The sequence below is a fragment of the Hemicordylus capensis genome, chromosome 1 (assembly GCF_027244095.1).
Source record: "Hemicordylus capensis ecotype Gifberg chromosome 1, rHemCap1.1.pri, whole genome shotgun sequence".
Classification (NCBI taxonomy): Eukaryota; Metazoa; Chordata; class Lepidosauria; order Squamata; family Cordylidae; genus Hemicordylus; species Hemicordylus capensis.
Window position 1 is genome coordinate 28,925,309 of NC_069657.1, and position 20,820 is coordinate 28,946,128.

Here is a 20,820-nt window from a genome sequence, read left to right on the forward strand (position 1 = left end):
GTAAATGACCTTAAAACAGTGGCACATATGCTCATAACCTCCAGACTTGGCTACTGTAATGCACTCTATGTGGGGCTAGCTTTGTACATAGTCTGGAACTACAACTGGTACAGAATGTGGCAGGCAGGTTTGTCTCTGAAACAACTCAAAGGGACCATATAGCACAGATACTGAAAGATTTGCATTGGCTGCTGATCAGTTTCAGAGTGAAATACAAAGTGTTGGTTATGAACTATAAATCCCTGAACAGCTTAGGTCCAGGGTATTTAAAAGAGCACCTTCTTTGTCATGAACCCTGCCGCCTACTAAGATCATCTGGGGAGGTCCAGTTATAGTTGCTGCTGGCTCATCTGGTGGCAACTCGGGGCCAGGCCTTCTCTGTGGCTGCCACATGTTTTTGGAATGCACTCCCTGTCAAAACACAAACATCTCCATCTCCACCTAAGGGTGGAGACACACCTGTTTCCCCAGACTTTTAATTGAAATTAATTTTAAACTGTTTGTTTTATTCTGTGAAATTGTTTTACTTTGTGAATTGTTTTTATTGTCTAGGGGGAAGGTAGGTCCACCCTTGCTTTCCCCCTGCCCATCCACCCTGCCCCTATTATGGCCTTATTACCATAATTAACATACTGCTTTTCAACTAAAAAGTTCTCAAAGCGGTTTATACAGAAAAATAATACAAAAGGTTCCCTGTTCCCCAAAGGGCTCACTGCTTAAAAAGAAACACAAGGCAGACACCAGCAACTGGAGGGATGCTGTGAGGAGGTTGGATAGGGTCTGCTCTCCCCCTGTTTAATGCAGAGATGATCACCACTTTCAAAGGGGCCTTTTTGCCCAGTTAGCAGGGGACCGTATAATAGCAGTACAGTCATCCCTCACTAACCGCAAAGGTTCTGTTCCTGGAAACCCACGTGGTTGGCAAATTTGTGGTAGGCAAGACATCGAGAGTAATGGGAAACAGGGGGTTAGGTCAGGAAAGTACCTTAAAATGAAGGGGGGAATAGAACAAATCCCCCTGACTCCCCAAAATGTTCCCCTGACCCCAGAAATTACCCCCCCCCAATCACCCCAAACTCCTTAAAATCACCCCTGACCCCTGGAAATGACCTCCTGACCCCCAAAATCCCCCCAATGCCCTTTTATTTTTTTAAAAAAGGTGCAAAACCATGAATACTCAGGTCGCAGTTGGTGAGGGTGATGACATTTTCCCAACATTTTCTCAAATGCACAATTGGGAAACCCGTGATCGGCAAGGGATGACGGTATAATAATAAAAATAATTGTTGTTATTGTTGGCTGAGATGTTGCACAGTTCATACAGACATGGCCTGGAGCCACTGCTATAGAGACAGAAGCAGTGGAGTGGATCGAGAGATGAGGTGATAGTGACAATGGGAGGAAACATTTATTGTGACAATGGGAAGTGATTGTGGCAAAGGGAAGAAACATTTATTTATTTATTTGTACATGTCTGTCCTGCTCTTCCTCCAAGGAGCCTAGAGTAGTCAACATGGTTGTGTTTAACTCCATAACAACCATGTGAGGTATCATAGGTTAGGCCAAGAGATAAAAGACTGGCCCAGAGTGATAGTTCATGACTGAGTGGGGATTTGATCTCAGCTCTCCTAAGTCTTAATCCAACACCCTAACCACTAGATCATGCTGGTAATGCTTCTAGCACTACTGTCCAATCTCTCGAGCTTTGCTGCTGCTTATCTGCAAAAAATACAAGCTACCTGTAGCCAAAAATTGGTGGGACCATAAAATTGAAAAAGTTGAAGAAAATGAAGATGTAAAAATATTATGGGACTTCCGACTACAAACAGACAAACATCTGCCACACAATACACCAGATATAACTGTAGTCAAGAAGAAAGAAAAACAAGTTAAAATAATCGACATAGCAATACCAGGTGACAGCAGAATAGAAGAAAAAGAAATAGAAAAAATCACCAAATACAAAGATCTACAAACTGAAATTGAAAAGCTGTGGTAGAAGAAGACCAAAATAATCCCAGCAGTAATTGGCACCCAGGTGCAATTCCAAAACACCTTGCAGAGCACCTCAACACCACAAGGGCCACAGAAATCACCATCAGTCAATTACAAAAAGCAACTTTACTGGGAACTGCCTATATTTTTGACGATATCTGTAATAATAACAGCAACAACATTGATAATAAAATTCAGCCATCCCAGGTCCTTGGGAAGGACTCAGTGTCTGGATAAAACAAACCAGTCAATAACACCTGTCTGACTGTGTAAAGAAGAAATAATAATGTAGTTTAAATAATATTATGGAGGAATACATCACTAATATTTTATTATATTTTAGCTGCTCTCTAAGGCGATTATTTTGTGTATGTTCATTTCTACTACTGTGGTCATTTAAACTTTTGAAAAAATTGAACACATGAAATGCTGCGATACCAGTAAACTCCACAAATAAAGGGATCTATCCATGATCACAATGGATTTGGGCTTTAGAGGGCTGGAGTGATTCAGTATTTTAGAGCCTTTTGTCGGGGGCAGAATCTGAAAAAAAGTGGAGGGAAGTCTGTCCTTAGAAATGAGATAAATGGCCAAAAAAAAAAAAAAAAAACACCCAACCCCAGCAGAGATCACTCATATTCAACTCCTAATTGAAAAGTTGGCTGCTGATCAAGAGCTGGCAATGGCCAGATGAAGCCCTCAGGATGCCAGTAGATTCTCCGACCTGGTTTCTCCACCCCCAAAAAAGATCAATCACAAATTAATGCTATATTAGCAAAAGCAAAGGGTTTTTTTATAACACTGTTGGGAGGGATGCGGGGTCAGAAGGAATCCTTAAAACAGAGTTGGATAAGATGGTTCAGAACAGGTTGGTGACAACACAAAGCAAGGCCAATGGGTGAATACATAGCTGGCTGGTTCCAAGTATAATATATAATCTAAAATTTAAAACCTTTCTGAAATAGGGACAGCCATGAAATATTTGCACTCAAAGACAATGTAATGCGTTTCTCAGTGCTTGCTTCAAAGGTGCTTGCCTTCCTGGACTTGTGCCCACTGTAGCTAACTGCAAAGAATTATCTGCACGACTGTATCGTCAGTGATCTAAAAACATTTAATACAAAAATATTATCTAAAGGACGTAACGGCTGTGACACAAGCTGTGAGAAAATAGCACCTTAAGTTACCCACTAACCAGAGTTGCTCGGCACTTTTAACCTACGTGGATAAATGAAGGTTCGGGAAGCCGCAGGAGGGCATAATTAATCTTGGCTCTGCTTCCCCTGGCCCTCCTTTCATTTTAAAAATATTAAGCACAAGTCACTGAACACACTAATGTAGAAACATTATAGAAATTGCTTGACATGGAGCTGAGGTAAACACAGTCAGGCCTTTCCCTGGATATTTTGAGACCTTCCTGCACAAGGAGAATAGCCGCTTGTGTGAATGGCCTCCATCAGATTGTGTATTGAAGTGTCATTCACATGCATATTTGAATCGGCAGCGTGTCTTGTGATTTTTTTAGTTCACCAATTTTTAGCTTTTGGCATTTTTTCACATGTCTTAGCTTTTGGCCTCCAAGGGCCAAACGTGAAAACCTATCACTGCCTCTCCCAAGCTCTATTCACGCATGATGTTCAATGCGTGTACAGGATACATATGTACAGATCTGTCTGAACCTTCAGTTATTCACAAATTGTGCACATGACCATCGTTGGCAGGTGGGGAGGGTGCGGGGGAAGGCAAGATCCAGCTTATCTTCCCCCCAGACGAGCAAAATCCACATGTGGGATGCGTGACTTGCTCACACGATCTGAGCTGCGCCCAGCAGTGTGGATCTTTGGAGGCTGGAGGAATGAGTCCCGCCCTCCAGGAATCCCTAAATGCACCGTGCAAGCAGCAAGTAGGGATTCGTCGGTGAGTCAGGCACTCCAGGCCCCTGATTCTGTGTGTGCTCGGGCTGCGTGCAGTCCAAGCACATGCATGACCCCTGCGCCAGGGTTAAGGGTGCGCTCGCCCCCTTAACCTGGACTAAAGGCCTGGGTAGAAAGAAGTGTAAGGTGGGGCGGCAGCACCAGGATCGGCCTCGGTCCTGGGGCTGCACATGAGCAGCTTAACCCAGGCTACTTGTGAGAATAGCCTCATTATGTTGAACAGAGATACAGCACTGCACTTCCTGTCTGTATCCTGCATTTCAGGGGGCTTGTACCTAGGTTAAACACACTCATTCACAGAAAAACATGTACAAGTGTACAGACATTTGTACACTTGTGCAACATAGTATCTGAATAAGGCACCAGTGCCTTTCTTTTAAAGCTCAAAAGCAGCCATGAGAAGCAGAGGGTAAACTGGCTTGGGGCATTGGCCTGGGGGGAGTAATGCCATATTTCCAATTGAAAACATGTGTGCATACACACACATACACCATGAGACAAGTATCCAGTGGGGTGTAATGGTGAGAATATTGGGATAGGACTTGGGAGACTCAGTTTTAAATCTCCTCCCCCACCCTCAGGTATGATGCTCAGTTGGGTGACCCTGGGCCCATTGGGGTGACTAATCCTTACCTACGTCACAGGAATGTTGTGAGGGTAAAAGAGTGAGAGAAAAGAACTATGTATGCCACTTGGAGCTCCTTGAAGGGAGGGCAGGATATGAATGTGAGAAATATAGACATCTTTGAGGTTTTTGGAAGGGGGGATGAGAAAAAGTATTGATGCTTTTGAACTTTGGTGCGGGAGAAGACTTTTAGAATACCATGGACAGCCAGGAAAACAAACAAAATAGATCATAGAACAAATCAAATCAAAATGTTCATTTGAGGCACAAATGACCAGGCTCAAGCTATCATACCTTGGACACATTATGAGAAAACCCAGCTCCCTTGAGAAGTCCATAATGCTGGGAAAAGTTGAAGGAAAGAGAAGAAGAGGATGGCCAGCAACAAGGTGGATGGACTCGATTACAACAACAATCAATGCACCACTGAGAGACCTAAATGGCCAAGTTGCATACAGGTCATCCTGGGGAGAATCTATCTATGTGGTCACTAAGAGTCGACACCAACTTGATGGCACTTAATCAATCAATGAATAACTGCTTTTATTTTATTTTATTTTATTTTATTTATTTATTTAGTCATTGGCAGATCTGATTGTGAGCCCTTTGGGAAAAGGGATCCATCTTATGTATTTATTATTTCTCTGTGAAAACCGCCCTGAGCCATTTTTGGAAGGGCAGTATAGAAATCAAATGAATGAATGAATGAATAAAGCTGCTGATGATCTATCTATCTATCTTCTCTACATCAAGGTTTCTTAACCTTTGGCCCCCAGATGTTGTTGGACTACAACTCCCAGAATCCTCAGACATGGCCTTTGTGGCTGGGGATTCTGGGAGTTGTAGTCCAACAACATCTGGGGGCCCAAGGTTAAGAAACCCTGCTCTACATAATGTGCAGGTCAGTCCTGAGACAATTCACAGTTAACTAGGATTGGCACTAAAATACTTTTTTTTTTTAAATGAAACTTCGAATTGCAGGGTTCCTACCAAGGGAAATGTGTGAATCGTCAAGTGACATTTACTAATTCCCTTAAAGGTGCTCTACATGGGCCTGCCCATGGAGATCCTTTGGAAACAACAGCTGGTACAGAATGTTGCTGCAAGGATCTTGATCGATGCTAGACGCTCAGGAGAGCTGGTCTTGTGAGGTTATGAAGCATGAGTTGCCCCCTTTTCTAAACAGGGAGCACCCTGGTTTGCATTTGGATGAGTGACTACATTTGAGCACTGCAGAATATTACCCGTAGGGGAAGGGGTTGTAGCTCAGTGATAGAACATCTGCATGCTTGCATGCAGAAGATCCAAGGTTCATTCCTTGGCATCTCCAGGTAGGTGAGAGACTCCTGCCTGTAAGCTTGGAGAGCTAGGGCCAGTCAGAGTAACTGAGCTAGATGCACCAATGCTCTGATTTGGTATAAGGCAGCTACCTATTGAACTTGGCTACTATATCAGCATTCCTAATTACCAGTTGTTTCCAAGTGCAATTTGAGGTGCTTGTCACTATGTTTAAGGCCTTAATTGGCATAGGACCTAGATACCTGAAGGATCACCTACTCCCACATAAGTCTGCCCAGCCTATAAGATCTTTTAAAGAGGCCCCTCTATGTGCCCTGCAACCATTTAAGTTCAGCTGCTAGTGATATATAGGTGAACCTTCTCTATGGTGGCCCCTCCAATCTAGAATTCCCTCCCGCCTGAACTTTTGCTGCTCCCCTCCTTATTTGATTTGAAGTGACAGCTGAAGATGCCCTTTTTTTCCACCCAGGGAGGCCTTGCTGGATCTTGTATAATTTCTGTCACCTGCTCGCTCTTTAACTGGTTTTTTTCACTGCTTTAAACAACTGGTTTTAATGGTGCATTGTGTGTTTACTGGTTTATGAGTTGAGTTTTTACTGAATTTTATGGTACGGCAGTTGTTAATGTAAGTATCCTCAAGTTCCTTGGAAAGTAGTGGGGTATAAACCAACAAACAAAAATGGCTCTAGGAATTATCTGAAGTCAATTTAGGATTTAAATGATCTTTATTTAAGGTCAAGGTCAGCTCCACCCAAGCTCTGAAGAAACTGGTGGTGCCTGTTTGTTGTGTGCTGGAGGTGAGCAACGTCTTGCATTCTTAGGAGTTTTGAAAATGAGTCTGTGGCATCACAAGAAAGAGATGGGGCTACCTTCTCAGGTCTTGTAGGTGAAGGCATTGCTGGCTTGTTGGGTTCTCTTCCATGGGCAGGTGTGGGTATATTTCTAATATCTAGTCCTCCTCATCCTCTGTGCCCTCCTCTGATACAGTATCTGGGGTCAGGCTCGACCCCAGTGGTGTACATGAGCAGCCAAATACAGGCTATGCTGTCCAAGCCAGGGATTGGCTGCCCATGCGAACAGCCTCATGGTCTTCACCAGTGTTCCCTCTACAGCGTGCACATGTGCACACACTCACACGTTTTTTGAAGTCTGCTCAGTTAATTTTAGATTCCTCTCAGATTGAATCAGGAAGGTCCCACTCTAATAAACAGGCACACACACTGCCTTGATACTGCCGCCAGAACGAAACTCATTCCTCACACAGATGGGGAAAAAATTAGAGAGAACACCTCCATCTCATCTGAGTACCAGCCTAAACTTTCACTTCAGCCTATTTTCTGTAGTTTGTGTCCCAATTAAATCATTATTCCAGAGCTGTTTATATTGTATTTAACTTGCATGCTTTTTAAAACTAAAGCAGGGTGGGGGGAGAGACATAATGGATAGCTCTTGTATGCATATTAATTATCTAAGAGACCAGAGAGAATCCTGTGGCTAAATACATATTTATAAATCTTTTTAAAATGTACATTATTTACCTAATAGACTAAAAGTACTCTGAAACTAGTAGACTCTGAAACATCTTTCCCCTCTAATCAGGTAAATACAAATTTGTATGTGTTTTTTTAAAAAAAACACATTATTTTTCCAAGAGGCAGGAAGAGTCTGTTTATTTTTCCCCTGAAGAACTCTATTGTGGGCTTCTGAAGTATGAACAATTTTACACTCCTTGCTCAAGGAAGCTGGCAGGTGACCTTAGGAATGATTTTCACGTTCTCCTTAGTATCTCTACATTTTTAAACACACACTATAGAAGCTGTAGAACAAGCAGTTCATAATCTTTCAATATGCATCAAGAATTTCTTGTCCCCAATGTTTACAGTGGAATTGTATTAATAGAATGTTTTCTTTGTCCTGGTTAGATGTAAGCAAACATCTCTGGGAAAAACCTAATTTCCCCAAAACTGTGGCAAGCTTCACTTACATCTACACAACTTTCTCAGCTTTGATAAAACTGAAATCCAGTGGTTCTTTTGCTTGGGAATTAGGCAACGCTGTCCTAGATGTCTTTACAGGTACCGTTCTCATTGTAAATCTGGGCTCCTCCTGTTTTCTGCACATGGCAAACAGTAATTTGTATGATCTAGGTAAATCCAGTAGAAATCTTCAGATAAAAGGGAATCCACTTCACAGGGGATTTTGCTCCAAAGTAATTAACATTTTTTTAAAAAAAAGTTGCCCAATTAATCAAGGGTTATTTTTAGTCAATCAACAAGTTTTTAATCAACTAATTTGACCAATTAATTGACTAAAGTTTGCAGCCCAACTAAATAATAAAAATGAATAAACAGGCTGAGGTGCATCTTGAGTTCTTAGTTTTAGTTTTGATTTTTAAAATTGACTGAAAAGACCAAGCTTTTCCATTGTTTTGTACTGTATTTTGTATCCTTTGGCGGTGGGGTGTGTGTGTGTTGTAATTTGATGTATTTTGTGTTTTTATTGGATTTTTAAATGTTGTATGGTGAGCCGCCCAGAGAATATTTTGTTACGGGGTGGCTAACAAATAAAGTTAGTCAGTCAGTTAGCTAGCTATTTTAGAGTCAAGCCACACATTCATGGGAACAGTTCATCTGGTGGCAACCTGGGGTAGGGCCTTCTCTGTTGTTACCCCTAGGTTGTGGAACATGCTCCCCATGAATATAAGAGGATTGTCTTCCCTGGAGGCCTTCAGGAGAGCCTTTAAGACCCATCGTTTTAGCCTGGCTTTTAATTATATTTAGTTTTAATTGTAATTTTAATCTGCTTTTAAAATTATTTTAATTGTTATGTATTCCTGGTTTTAGTGTAAACTTCCCTGGGCCACTTTGGGAAAGGCGGTATAGTAAACAAACAATGAAATAAATAAAATACACGTCTTTTTTCTGGTACCTTATTCGAGGGGGGGCGTGTCAATGCTCTGCAACTAGAGGGCACAGCCATTTTCTTCCCAATAATGCACCAGGAGAAGGATGCAACATCATGACATTACTTCCTGCTCTGGTGCATTCTGGGACAATTTGAATTGCTGCTGCTGCCACTGCCTTCTTTCTTGCTGCCACTTTCTTCAGGGAATCCCAGATATTCAGGAAAGGTGAGCCCCCCACCCCACCCCACCCGATGAATCAAGCTGATCCAAATGCATCTGATCCCAATGTATCTGCTCAATACAATCCAGGGCTCCCAATGACTGGATGAGCAACCTGATCATTACCAGGATTAGGTCAATCCTGTTACCGATCCTGGAAATTAGCACTGTGCACAGCCCAAGTGGCCAACTCTTTCACCTCATGTGGTTTTCTCCTGCTTACATGGACACCCCTGTGGCAATTGCCACCAAAGTGAGTGGCCAGCATCCTCAGTAATGTGCCCATGCAGCAAAAAGAAAAGAAAAGAATAAAGGAAGTGCACCGTGCTGGTGGCCCTGCTCCTGAAGTGTGTGGGGGGGGGGCGGATTTTTGCCCATCTCCTCATCCCCCACAAGTGCTCAGAGAGACCTGAAAGTATGTCCCTGAGGTAGGTCTGGGCCTCCTGGAACTAGTTCCTTCACACAAACCTGCACAAGCATCCATGCTTCAGAAGCTGGGCTGCTAGCACTGCACAAATGCTCCCCTGCCCCCTTTTTGGCTGCATGTCTGCTTATTTATTTATTTATTTATTTATTTATTTACCGCCCCAACCAGAGGCTCTGGGCAGTGTACAACAACTTTAAAAAGACATAAAAGCACACAATTCAAAACACAGTGCTAAAAATAATATAAAAACAATTAAAAAAAACACAATTACAACCATTTAAAACCAATTAAAATACTTTTTTAAAAAAACAACAACACTTTATAAGCCTTGGAAGGCCAGGCCAAACAAATAAGTCTTTAGGGTTCTCTTAAAGGCCGACCGTGAGCCTAAACTGCAGATATCTGCTGGGAGTGCATTCCATAGACCAGGAGCAGCTACAGAAAGGCCTGGTTCCAAGTTGCCACCAGACGTACTGGTGGTAACTGGAGACGGACCTCTCCAGATAACCTCATCAAGCGATGGGGATCATAACAAACAAGGCGCTCTCTAAGGTAGCATCTACATCATTAGTGAGGATGTCAGTCACTACTCCCCAAATAGCCATTTGAGGGGCAAATTGCCCCTTTAAGGGACTTTGCAGCAGGAAAATAGTGCTGGCGAAAGAGTTAACCTCCCCACATTTCACAGTTCTGACAGCAATCACCCTTCTGCTGTTCATATAAGAAAAGGAGAGGCTTCCAGATGAAACCCAGCTCTTTATCAAACATTACCACAAATGTGTGGTTTGACCATCTGGGCGTATCTAATAGGGGTTTGCACAGAACCGTTTTCCCAGTTCGGTTTTGGAAATTCAAACCAGATTCAGACCAGACATGCTCGGAACTCCTCATCCGAATCGGGCACCTGGCTCTGTTCGAGTTCAAACTGGCTTGGGTCTGGTTCAAAGCCCCTATTTGCAAGCACAATTGATTACTTACAGCTTCCGCTGACAGTTGCAGCAGACACAGCCTCCCCCAGAATCTCCAAGGCTGAGCTGGGCCCATTTCGGGCCTCTTCGTATGTGTGGAGTCCATTTTTTAAAAATCTCTGTATATGCACACAGGCCACATGCATATGGCCTGTGTGAAAGCGCGGAGGCCAAAAAGTGCCTCCACACATGCGCAGAGGCCTGAAATGGGTTGAAGAAGGCCTGAACCAGCCCTGGAGACTCTTGAGGAGGCCGTCAGGGGTTGGGTTGGGGGAGACCCCCCCCCCATGGCCCCTGTGATTGCCACAGCCACAAGCAGAAGCCATAAGTAATCAATTTTACTCACAAGTAGGGGCTTCAAACTGGGCCCGAGCCAGCTGGCCCAGTCAGTTCAGCTCAAGCTCGGACCCAAACCAACCCAGTTCAGTCTAGAGTCGAGCCTTCGAACCCAATCAGTTCATGCTTGAACCTGCTCAATTTCAAATCGGTTTACACACCCCTAATATCTAATTTGTTTTGCTAGCCCACAAGTTTAGAATGCTGTTCTATGTATACTTATTTGGGAATAAGCCTCATTTATTTCAGTGGGAATTACTCCTAAGTAAACAAGCTTAGGGACATGCTGCATGAGGTCAAAGAACATAATGAGGAGAAAGCACATTGTGAGGTCATTCACCCAATCAAATCTGAGTTCTACCTGGGTTTGGGAGCTGTGTGTGCTCCTAGTTTTTAGTTGTGTGGAAGCAAGGTAGTTTTTGATTGTGTGAATGACCTCTGTATTTTTCTAATATCTAACCTTCTTTGGCCAGCGTGCCACAAGGCAAGGGTATAGGAAGTGGCCATCTAGTAGGCAAGACAAGCACATGTACATCCCTCTCCAGGGACTTGATGTAGTTTTTGCTTCTAGTCTTTAAAGCTGAGCAATAACACTGGCAACAACATGGCAACAGAAGGCCAGAGAGGAGTCTCCCCCTAAGTCTATAGGCCAAATTATATGACCTATGATAAATCAGTAATTAGGGCTGGCATGTCAAAGTTCTTTATTTGCGACCCAAGGTCAGCATAACATAACGTAACAACATCTCATAGCATAGAGAAATACAATAAGGAAGTAAAATATTTAAATATATAGATGGATATCCACAAACAAATAATCAATAAAAATTTTAAAATTAATCAAGGAAAAGCTCACTGCCACAACAGTACTGCAATAGAACAGAATTTAGCCACCTTAAAGGTGACATCTAAAGTTCTATCCGCAAGAAGATAGGAAACATAAAAATCTCCAGAGCAACCTGGGAAGGGTGTCAGAAGAGGAGTAAGTAAGGAACATCTTAAATTTCTATATAATGGACAGCGCAACAAAACATGTTGTATGGATTCGACTTCCCCCATACCACATGGGCATAATCTATCCTCTCTAGGAATCCCCAAAAACCTCCCTGAGAGCACCGCTGAGGGTAACATATCAAATCTTGCTCTAAAAAAGGCCCTCTGAAAACATGTCAAGCTCAGGGCATTCAACTAAGCAGCAGGGCCCCAACTAAAACTGCTCAAACCCAGCCTCCTTTTAGTGCAATCAGGGATTCGGGAAAGTTCTTGTTGGATTTCGAAGTCCAAGAGTCTTTGTTTCAGGATCTGCCTGGCCTGGTTGTGACTTAACAGGACCAGGTAGTCCATAGACGGACCCAAGGACACAATTTTGTCCTGGATAGCCTGGTCCCAGGTGGGCTGGAATACATCAGCCAGGATAAGGGAAATCCATCCTCGGGGTGAAAATCTGACTTTAAGCCAATAGGTCAAAATAGACAGCCAGGCCCAGACCTCTATCTTCAGAACACCCAACTCGAACCTTAATAATGCATTGGGGACACATCTAGGTACTCTAAGTAGAGCCCTAAGGAATGATTAGGCATGATTAGGGCTGGCATGATATAGAAATCAAATTGATGATGATGATGATGATGATGATGATGATGATGATGATGATGATGATTGGTGTTTTTCCCTCAGTAACAAACAGCCACAAAGGAGCCAGATCTGGACTTGGACCGTGGCATAGAGTAGAGGGACTTTAACCCTTTGTTTCTGCTGCAGTCCTGAATTAAATCACACACACCTTCTCCTGTGGCTACTATTTACTTGGGCTTGGGCAACTAGTGGCTGCAAGAGGACCCGATCTGGATTGGGATGCCATAGAGGCAGGGGGCTCCTCCTTCCCTCCCCCTGCCCCAACCCAGGTCACAGCCAACAACAGGGTCCTCTACAGTTGCTTGATGGAGAAGAAAACCCTAAGCATGTCATGAAACTTGCTTAACATGACATGTAGATTGGCCCTGTGCCCATATTGTCTCTGCTAACTGGGCAAGGAAGACACATCTTTCAAAATAGTGATTCTCTTTATATTTAGCAGGGGGAGAGCAACTGACCCTTTTCAGCCCCGCACTGCATCCCTCTAGTGGCTGTTGCTGCTATCTGCCATGTTGTTGTTGTTGGTGGTGGTGGTGGTGATTGCTTTTTTTGATTGTGAGCCCCTTTGGGGACAAGGGACCATCTTCTTCTCATTGCTCTTTTTCATTTTTCTCAAGCCTGTTTGAGAATATTTTTGTTGAAAAGCAGTAGGAACATAGACACTACCTTGTACTGAGTCAGATTGTTGGTCTGTCTAGCCCAGGATTATGTACTCTGACGGGCAGCATTTCTCCAAGGTCCCTGGCAGGAGTCTTCAACAGCCATGCCTGGAGGTACCAGAGATTGAACTTGAGACTTTCTATCAATATCCCTGAGACCCTGGACTTTGGAATGCACTCCCTGCCAGGATATGAGGTTTGATTTTTCACTGGCTCCTAAAAAGGCCTTAAAGATGCATCTTTTTAACCAAGTGTTTGGTGGTTGATTTAATTATTTTGTCTTTAATTGTTTTAATTTTGGCTGTTTTAATTGTTGTTTTAATTGTTTGTTTTAATTGTCGCAGGCTGCAAACCGCCTAGAGACTAGTGATTGGGCGGTATGTCCGTGTACTGAATAAAACAAACAAGCAGGCAAGCAAATGGGCCTTCCTAGCTTTGTCCAAGAGTGCAAACACAAACACACCACCCTGCTGCCTGTGCCATTTCCAGCATCCATGCCACAGGTTGTTCAGCCTGTAGCCTAGGGCTTCTGAAAGGCAAATTCAGCACACCTGGAACAAAATCTACTTGTACTTCCTTATGGAGGATGTTACATCGGAAGCTGCCTTATACCAAGTCAGACCTCTGGTCCATCTAGCTCAGTATTGCCTACCCTGTCTGGCAGTGGCTCACCATGATTTCACAAAGGAGTCTTTCCCAGCCCTACCTGGAGATACCAGGGATTGAACCGAGGACCATCTGCATGCAAAACAGGTGCCAAGAAGTTCAAGCACCCTCCATATTCCACAGCATTATAGGCTGCTGTAGCACATCCTTGGACTAATGCAAGTCTCTTTTTGTGTAGCCCTATTCAGACATTATGTTGTACCCAGGGCCGTGGGGCCTCCTTTGCGAGCTAAGCTACGCCCCCTGCATCTGATGTCAGATGCAGGGGGCGTGGCTTATTTATGTATGTATGTATATACTGCCCAAAACTTGCATCTCTGGGCTTAATGATGTCAGATGCATCTGATGCAGGGGGCGGGGCTAGGGTCGTGGTGGCCACCGCTGGTCTCTTTCTGCCCCTGGCAGTGGGGCTGCTGGTTGGTTCATTGCTCTCCTCTCCTGCCTACCTGACCCATTGGCAAGCTGCTGACTCCTGATCAGAGTGCGAGGAGAGTGTGATATTATTTCCATAGGAGTGGGAGAAATAGTCTGCTGAGATTGTTATATTTTTCAACATGTCCTTAACATTCTTCTGCAGCAAAAGCAGGGGGCAGGGGGGGAGAAGGCAGGGGGCCCAGAGGCCCATCTTCATTTCTTATCCCATGGCCCCCTTCAACCTTGTTATGCTTCTGGTTCAATAAAACAATATCCCCAGGGTGGCCACTAGGATAAAAACGTACAATTTAAAATAATAATTAAAACAGAGCAAAATAAATAAATAAAAATAGCAGAGACCACAGAATAAACAACAGCAAGGTACCATTAAAAGCAGCTCAGTCGATACTGTAAAAAGGCCCAGGGAAATTTTAAAAGGCTGAAAAGACCCAAGAAGGTGCACCAAGCAAACTCCCCTGAGGAGAGCATTCCGAAAATGCCCTCTCCATAGTTGCCACCCATCTTCTGAAAGTGGGGCCCCTTGAGAAAGGGCCACGGGCAACTCTCTTACTGTACAGGCTGGTACATGTGAGAAAAGATCATTTGTATAGGTAAGCACCACCAGCACTTTGAATTGTGTTCCGAAACAGACTGACAGCCAATGAAGCTATTTCCAAATTGGCAAGATGAGTTCCCTAAACCTGGACTCAGTTAGCAGCCTAGCGGTTGTATATGTCACACACAAAGGCAGAAATTGCTATCCTGTTGTTAGGGGGCTATTACACCTTTGCAGAACCTTAAACCTGCCAGAATTTAATGCCTTTGGGTTCTTCACTTTGAATTTTCAAGCTCTCTCGCTCTCTCTCACGCTCTTGCTCTCTCGCTCTCTCTGTATAAAGAGATTAGTAGCAAACATCATCTCATACCTTCTCCTATCCAACCTTGTAAATCTGATGCTGCCCTTGGTTAAAAGCACCGGTGTTAAATACTAACACCACTCCTCTCCTTGTGCCTTTCTGACTCTTTGCTTTTCTTTGCAGATTTCAAGGTGATGACAAAAGAGAGAACAGTCTTAGCATTTGTTAATACCCACTTGACCCACAAAAGAAATTCACTAGTATTTGCAGCTTCTAATTTAAAAACCATTAGACCGTTCCGCTTGGCGGACCAGATCTAAATATTCTTAAAGGGGTGGTTTAATTTAATCATTACCTTAACAAGCCCCCTTTTAAAATGATGATCCGCCAAATTCAGGGGATTTGTTTTGGAATCTGATCCAATAACTGGCTTTGCACAAAGAGAAGCATAGCTGCATCTGATTTGGTTCAGAACGGGGTGATAATCATGAAAATTACTTTGCATATTTAATCACTGTGAAAACATGAGTACAAACTACTTTCTAGAGATTACCTTAAAAATGAAGGGGGGGGGGAAGCTTCAGGCTTTGCAGCAAGCATGCCAAGTACTTTGATTTACAGAGAATTATTTGGATTTTATAGAAAGCTCAGTGTTTCAAAGACTTCAAGCTAGTCAGCCACTGGCAAAGAAACAGTTTTCACAGTGAAGGCGAAAGGGGGGAAAGGAAGAGAAGAGAAGAAAAACTCATGACTTCTTTAAAAATAATTTTCAGACCAATTGCTTCAGCCTGTGCAACTCAGAGGTTTTTTTAAATGTAAATTCAAAAAATATAATAATGCTACTGAAATAATTTTACTACTGACCAAGGAATCCAAGCGGTTTCATATGTTTAATTTCTTTCCAGGGTGCCTCCTAAGATCTGTAAATTTTAACTCCTTCACAAAATAAAATGTTAGCTCAGAAAACATCGCAGTTTAATTAAAAAACAAATATATTCTAGAGCTGAGATGAAAATATTCACTGGTTTTCCACTAACATTTTCAGAAGTGCCAAAAATGCCTGCCTTTTTTGTCAGTTTTCAACACTCACTGTGAAAATGTTTGCTTATTTATCTTTATTTCCCTCACTTGCATTTGCTCAATTAGTTTTCAGTGACATCATCACGTAGCCAGATCTTATAAGTTATGTATGCTATGACATCATCCTGCTCACTGTGTGGTTCCTAACTGGATGGGACAGATCCACAAAGGAGGAAGGAGTTGCAGCAGCCAGTGGGAATAATGGAACAGGATAAAAGAAAAGTGAATCTTTGTATAATTGCTTTCCTGGGTTAAAAAAAATCTACTCCATGAAAACTGCTAGTTTCTGTCTGAAAATCAAAACTGGAAAAATGTTCAGTGTAGCCTTAATATATACTACAGTGCAGCAGAAAGAGAGAAATACTACACTCACTATTCCTAAGAACCAGGATTATCAACTGATTAAATAATCTGCAATTAATTGATTAATCATTTGTCAACTGTTTAAACATTTAATATATCAATTACATTTAAATAAACTTGCATATTCTCAAATCATTAACATAGAAAGTGTAGGAAGTATGAAATAACTTGCAATTGAATAAATACAATATCGTTTATTTCTTCCTGATCAGAAAGGAAAAATCTTTACTCTCCTTTTCCCCCCATTCTCTGCTAAAACAACCTAGAAGAACAAAATATACGCTTTTAAAATGTACCTAAATAGGCTTTATTGGCTAAAATTGAAGCCTAATGACTAACCAACTAATACGAAAGTTGATTGATCCACCTATTTATCCAATGAAAACTTGCAGCCCTACTAAGAATTAAGTCAGAGAAAACTGAGCAACAACTGGAATTAAAAGCTGATAAGAAAATGAGAACGAGTCCCCTCAGTCCTTTTACTGCATACAAAAATGTTTGGAGCATATATAAGCTAAACTGAAAATTCCATATATTTGAACACATATCTGGCAGCAGCCTTTTTGTAGGACAGCAGCCCAGGGTAACACTTTGGTGGCCCATTTAGGAGATCTAAATGCCAATATAAATGGACACCACCCAGGTACATTTAACTAAAATGTCAGCCTGTGTCATCAGTTAGACCAGCTTTAATAATAGGATCATCATCCAATGAAAGAAGTGTTAGTTGATTAATCATATTACTTTTAATCAAATGAATTCATTATTAATGAATTAATAAGTTATTTGTCATTCATTAAACCTGCCTAAACTTGCTATAAGTAAGAAGAATAGCTTTGAAGAAAAGAACATGCTTTCTTTTTTCTTTTAAGATGATGCTCATGTGCCACAATCTAGCATCTTAGAAAGTATCTTAGAAAAGGCATTATTTTTGGTATGAGAAGTGGGAGGAAACCTCTACAAACATGGTGAACATGGTTCCTTTCACCCATAGTTTTTCTTAATATTTGCAATAAAAGTAGTTTAAACCAAAAATAATCTGCTGCCTAATTAATCAGGGCAACCTCTTCAATTGATCAAAGGTTTTTAATCAATTACTCTAACCAAGTAATCAACTCAGTGTTACAGCATTCTTTATAACCATTGAATTATTCTGCAGCATCTAATTGTAAACAGACAAACCTTTAATAATTTACACAACACAATTTGCTGCAAAAATTTCTGCCTACAAATATCAACATGCTTCATTTAATATGAAAACTTACCTACTGTTTATATCTGCACGTAACTATACCTACAGAGGTGAACCTACATATGCCTATGTTTTCTTACAGAGAGACCTTCAACATATACCTTCAGATGTACACAAAAATGGAGACAGAAGCACACAATAACACCATGCACTTGCACCTTTTGTATGTTTGTCATATATAGTGTGCATATCCCTGGAAGCTGTACATGCAACACAGATCCGGCAGTTGAGAGGTTAATGAACAAGCCTGCTCTCACATATGCACAGAACAGATAATTTTCTTTACTGCTCACGATAAGTTGAAGGAGCTTTTGAGTGACAGACCAATTTGTCAATCAAATACAAAGTGTGGAGGGAGCCTCCTCTGCATAATTCTACACTACAGATCAAATATAACCTCCAATTGTACACCAGGTAGGAATGGACAGCTAAGGTTACCGAGTCCAAAAGGAGTCATAGAAAAGAAATCCTCTGCTACTTCTGAATGCCGTGCCTTTCTGGGGTTATCTCTGCATTAAAATAATCATTGCTGAAAGAGAAGAAGGAGGGAGGGTGGGAAGGAGAGAGAGAGAGAGAGAGAAGAAAAGATGAAAAAGTCCCCTTTTCTAGGAGTTTGAATATAGGGAAAGATGTGTGCATGCATTTGTTACGGAACCTCTGCGTCTGTGTTTTTATTTTCCTGCTGGAATTAAGTTTTTAGGTCTCAACACTAGCCTCTTGTAAACCGACGTCTCATGTGGGGTGCTTTTTCTCCCTCTCCCCTCCCTCTTGAAAGCTGTGTTTGAACAGTGGCGCCCTTCATTTAATGTTAGCCACTTCAGTTGAGTTCTTTGCTAAAACCTGAATTATGAAAATCACTTGTCAATTACCCCGGAAACCTGTGTAAAAGAATTACTGCATATTCACAGCAAACTTTATTTTCACCACTTTCCAGTAAAAGCTAATTCAGAATAACTCCATTTAACAGTTATTTTATGCTGAAATACTGAATACCTCAGGGAGTCTTTTAGGGATTTTAAAGTCTCATTATTTATAAATGATTCATGCTGCATTTTCAGAAAAACCTACAATTAGTGTGGGTAGTACATAGACTCCTTTGGGAAAGGTGGGGAATAAAAAGCACAACAAAACATACATGCATTATATACAGCCTTTTTAGCTTTATTGTTTTGCAGTGGACTATAAAAAGAAAAGAACTGGGGAAAGGCAAAGAGATATTCTTTCTCTAACCTTTTAATATATGTCTCAATTGACAGTATTTTGTGAAGCAGCAACCCTTAACGATTTGTTCAACCCACATCGTACTTTGAATGCAGATTTTAATTCTGATTTTCACTCCCCAGCCTCAGATGCAAGTGAGAAAGCTTCCAACGCTGAGGAACTTTTGATAACCCAGTGGGACAAATACTTTCGTTGCTCATATCTAAAATGGCTTTCTGCTGCACAAACATGGTAAGCAGCTGGTGTGAGCCCTCAGAAGGCCAAGTCAGACTCTACAAGGTCTTCAGGCCATGGAAGTCTTTCACAACCCCTCACAATTGTGAAATGATTTTTAAAAAAATGAAAATTCTTGATATGCCGTAGTTTACACTGCAGAAGTTTTGAAGAGTCTTTTTCTTAATTGGAAATTGAGATTTTCATTCGGTTTTGTATCTTCAGGTTCTCAGAACATAACACCTGTTAGGTCAACCCCTTTGTTTAAGATAGCCTCATTTAAATTCCAGATTACCAACACCCCCTTTGAACCAGTCATTGCTTCCAGAAGTGATAGTAGGGCTGGACAGGAAGCACCACAGAAAGTACTTCAACAAAGAAGTAGGTCCTATCATGGGAGATTAGAGCTACTGTTGAGATGTACAGTACTAGTAGCAGCACCTGTGTTAATCCTGCTACCTGTGTGGGCTAGCCGCAATTGACATGGAGATCTTTGACATGGAAGTATGGCAGGGGCATAACTACCATTAGGCAAGGGGAGGCGGCTGCCTGGAGGCCCCCACGCCTCGAGGGGCCTCCCAAAGGCAAGTCAGATGTGAAGTGAGTGTGTGTGTATCCGCGAGGGGCCCATTTTAAAATTTTGTCTCTGGGCCCACTCCAGCCTCGTTACGCCCCTGAAGTATGGGTTGCAGCTGGTTGGTGCTAAGACCACCCAGAAAACAGTATATCTGGAAACATCCTACACCTCAGCTGTGTCCAGATGACAGCTTCCTGTCTGTTACTCGCATGATCTAGTGCTAAGATAGCATTGCAGGAAGTAGTCTTCTAACGAGGATGCAAAGCTATGTAACTATCTCTGCACAAATTGTCCCTGGGAATGAGTCTTTCTGCCATGCTGACTCCACTAACCTGTAGTCTCTTTTTTGAACTAAAATAAATTGGTAGGGATACATTACATGCCCCACATTGTTTGCAGGTGCTGGTTTCTACTGAATCAGTATTCCTGACATCCATAAAATCCAGCACCTGAGAGTATCCTAAATGTCCCAAGTGAATCCCATATAATTGTAGCCCTAGATAACAAGGGCTGACTGGAGCATCAAGTAATGTCTTGCATGTGTGAATCTCTTAGCACACATGAGTAACCACAGAGAAAACTTTATTTCACCCAAAGTCAACTTAAACCAACAATTTGCAACAGAAACAGTTCACACATTTGGTTGAGAGTCATCAAGTTCTGACATATCAGGTGATGAAAATGCATGTGTGAATCAACCCTTACTGAAAGGTTGCCAACCCCATCCATTTAACACATTTGCTGTAAAGCCTTTGCCACTAAGAGCTGTCCTGAAAATGTGGTAGAATTTCAGAACTGAATTTTGCATTGTACCCAATTGCGCACCGGGGGGGGGGGTGGAATAGCATAAATAAAATATGGGGAGTTGGGAATGAGGGGGGAAAGAAATGCTATCAACTTAGCACGAATGCTATACATAATTTATATATGGTTGTGCATGACGGGTAGGTATTATCGTGTTCTCACAATGGTGACTTAAAATGGTGACACCATTGTTTCCTCTGACATATGGACATTTCAGACAACTAAGCACTACTTTTAGCAGAAAAGTTGGTTGGTCGCAGTGGTGTTGAATTAAAAAAGAAGTTCACTGTGTGACAAAACTTTTACTGAAATGAAACTGGTGTAAATATATACCAATAGCTCTCTCATGAAGTTGTTTGCTTGGGACATAC

At 42.0% G+C, this 20,820-nt stretch overlaps 2 long non-coding RNA genes across 3 annotated transcripts in view; one reads left to right on the forward strand and one right to left on the reverse strand.

Moving 5' to 3' along the window:
- LOC128341293 (uncharacterized) overlaps window positions 1-8,830 on the reverse strand; it is a 56,160-nt gene extending 47,330 nt beyond the window's left edge. Inside the window, exon 1 of the long non-coding RNA XR_008314324.1 lies at window positions 8,782-8,830. This is a non-coding gene — a long non-coding RNA (uncharacterized LOC128341293). The remainder of the gene's footprint in view (window positions 1-8,781) is intronic.
- LOC128341292 (uncharacterized) overlaps window positions 1-16,957 on the forward strand; it is a 50,833-nt gene extending 33,876 nt beyond the window's left edge. Inside the window, exons 1-3 of one of the 2 annotated variants that reach the window (XR_008314322.1) lie at window positions 8,811-8,983; window positions 13,042-13,198; window positions 13,347-16,957. This is a non-coding gene — a long non-coding RNA (uncharacterized LOC128341292). Of the gene's footprint in view, window positions 1-8,810; window positions 8,984-13,041; window positions 13,199-13,346 lie in introns of those variants that run through there. The other variant, XR_008314323.1, reaches the window with a different exon arrangement.
- The last annotated feature ends 3,863 nt before the right edge of the window (window positions 16,958-20,820 follow it).